At 41.8% G+C, this 2844-nt stretch overlaps 1 pseudogene; it reads left to right on the forward strand.

The window, feature by feature from the left end:
- Positions 1–525: 525 nt before the first annotated feature.
- Positions 526–1454, forward strand: LOC101660543 (annotated as a pseudogene).
- Positions 1455–2844: the final 1390 nt, after the last annotated feature.

Raw genomic sequence — 2844 nt, forward strand, 5'->3', positions numbered from 1 at the left:
AAAAAAAAAAAAGAAAGAAAAAGAAACATAGGGTCGCTATGTAAAAGTTCATGCAAGGAGAATTTAATAATTCAATTAATGTAAACAATATTTTAAAAATACTAATTCAAGGCAAGAAGTAAAAGAAAAAATGATATCTTATAAACAGAAAATAACTAGTAAAAATAGCCTGTTTGTAATGTGTTCAGTTTTAATACAAAATGTTCAATATGGTACTAATTTAAGTCTGAATACTAATTTGAGTTGGAGACATTTCCTTTGAGGCAAATACCCATCACTCCCAAGTGGGAACAGTGTGTGACTGTTGTATGGGAGGAGCACATCTGGGTAAAGCTCAATCCTGTCTGAGGGGAAAGAGAGTAAGTTTGACACACAGTATAAGATTTTTATTGGAGCACATCCAGGCCAGAGGGAGGAGAGCACCGGGTCAGGGGCCTCTGTCGCCGCCACCGGGGAGTCTACCAGTCCGCCCTACCGCGTTTTGCGGGCTCTGCAATTCATGATCACATCGACCATTACCTGGCTTGCCCTCTGACAGAGTCAGCAGAAGGTGACTTCTCAGGTGTCTTCAGGATGCCTGCAGCACTCGTGGAGAATAGCCAGGTCATCTGTGAAGTCTGCGCCAGCAAGCTAGAAGAAGAGATGAGGAAGAGCCGAGAAATTGTGCTCAGCTACAGTTACATTGCCATGGACACAGAATTCCAGGTGTTGTGGTTCGACCAATCGGTGAATTGTGAAGTTCTATAGACTACCAATATCAGCTTCTTCGGTGCAACATTGACCTTTTAAAGATTGTCCAGGTTGGCCTTACATTCACGAATGAGAAGGTTGGTATCCCTCTGGAATCAACACCTGGCAGTTTAATTTCAAATTCAACCTGACAGAAGATATGTATTCCCAGGATTCCATGGATCTCCTGGCTAACTCAGGACTACAGGTCCAGAAACACGGAGAGGAAGGGATTGACTCATTGCACTTTGCGGAGCTGCTTATGACGTCAGGGGCAGTGCTCTGTGACAACGTCAAGTGGCTTCCATTTCACAGTGGCTATGACTTTGGCTACATGGTAAAGCTGCTAACGGATTCTCGTTTGCCAGAAGAGAACATGCATTCTTTCATATACTGAACTTTTTCTTCCCATCCAGTTATGATGTCAAGGACCTGATGAAGAGTTGCAAAACTCTTAAGGGCGGCTTTCAGGAAGTTGCAGATCAGTTGGATTTGCAGAGGATTGGAAGGCAGCACCAGGGAGGCTCCGACTCGTTCCTGCCTGGAATGGCCTTTTTCAGGATGAAAGAGTTATTTTTTGAGGACAGTATTGATGATGCTAAGTTCTGTGGGCGCCTCTATGGCCTGGCCTGAGCACAGGCGTGGTCCAGAAGCAGAAAGAGGATGTGGACTCTGCCCAATAGAAGATGAGCATCCTGGCGCTCATCAACAATTGGCAGCAGTGATGGCAGCGAGGCTCTGCGGGCCGGCCTGGCGCCAGCGTGGCGCTGACTGTGCTGACCAGTCTGTGCGCAATTGTCTCCTCCCTGAGTGAAAACGCTTCTCTTGAGCGAACTATACCTTCCGTCTGCGTTGAGCAGAAAGACTTCTGTTTTACTGAAGACAAGAGGTGTCTTTGAAACCCAGAAGAGGGGTGTTTGCTCAGAATTTGTCAGCAAGTCTTCCCACTTCCTCATTCCCAAGCCTCTCCTCTCCAGTTGCCTCCTGCCACCAGCATCCATGGCTCATATGACACCTTTTAAAATATCCAGGACCAGTTGAAACAAACTAGTAAAATGTATATAACTCTTAAAAAAAAGATTTTTTTTAAAAAAAGATTTTTGTTGTGTTCTTTGTGAGAAATTCTCTCAATCACAGAGATGATGAGAGTCCTCAGTATCCTGTTGATCAAGAGGAAAGGGTCGCATGTCATGTAGGTAAAAGGTATAAGAACAATCACTCACCCTGAAACTCACTGATGCCATCGAGTCAATTCCAACTCATAGTGACCCAATAAGACGAAGTAGAACTACTCCACAGTGCTTCAGAGACTGCAAACATGTGTGGAAGCAGACAACCTCATCGCTCTCCTGTAAAGTGGCTGGAGGGTTTGAACCAACTACCTTGCCATTAGCAACTGAACACTTAAGCCATTGCATCGCCATGGTTACCAAGAATGTATTTAGTCATTGGAAAATTCTAATCTGCACACAGAAAATATCACTTCCTCCTTCTAAGTCTGCAATAGTGATTAATGAAAGCCACAAAGAAAACACAAACATAAAAAAATTAATAAAATTTTTCTTTAAAAGAAAACACAAACAAAAGTGTCCTTGTGAAAAACTGACAACAAGGGGAACAGAACAATCATAAGATAATACTGGCTGCACATATATCTGAATGTACAAATTAAACATGAAACATTAAAAACACCGTATCACTTCCTCACACACAAGCATCAGAAAACCAAAAAACTCAAACCAGACGCCAAAGATTATAGAGATAGTGGTGAGCATATAATAACATGTCAAATGTCTTTGCCATTAGGGAATTGTAAAGTATGACAGTGAGATACCATTTAAAAAATCATTTTATTGGGGGCTCATACAAATTTTATGACAATCCATACATCTATCCATTGTGTCAAGCACATTTGTAAATTTGTTACCATCTTCATTCTCAAAATATTTGCTTTCTACTTGAGCCCTTAACATCAGCTCCTCCTTTTCCCCCAAGATACCATATTTTTTAAATGAATGAATCAAGCAAATAATAAAGGACAAGCTAATAATGCCTTGTGTTGTTTAGTGTTTTGATAGTTGGATAAAGGACATGAACTCAGAGAGTTGTTCTCTA

This window comes from Echinops telfairi, unplaced genomic scaffold (assembly GCF_000313985.2).
Source record: "Echinops telfairi isolate 266 unplaced genomic scaffold, ASM31398v2 ScPeMD7_7444;HRSCAF=8482, whole genome shotgun sequence".
Lineage (NCBI taxonomy): Eukaryota > Metazoa > Chordata > Mammalia > Afrosoricida > Tenrecidae > Echinops > Echinops telfairi.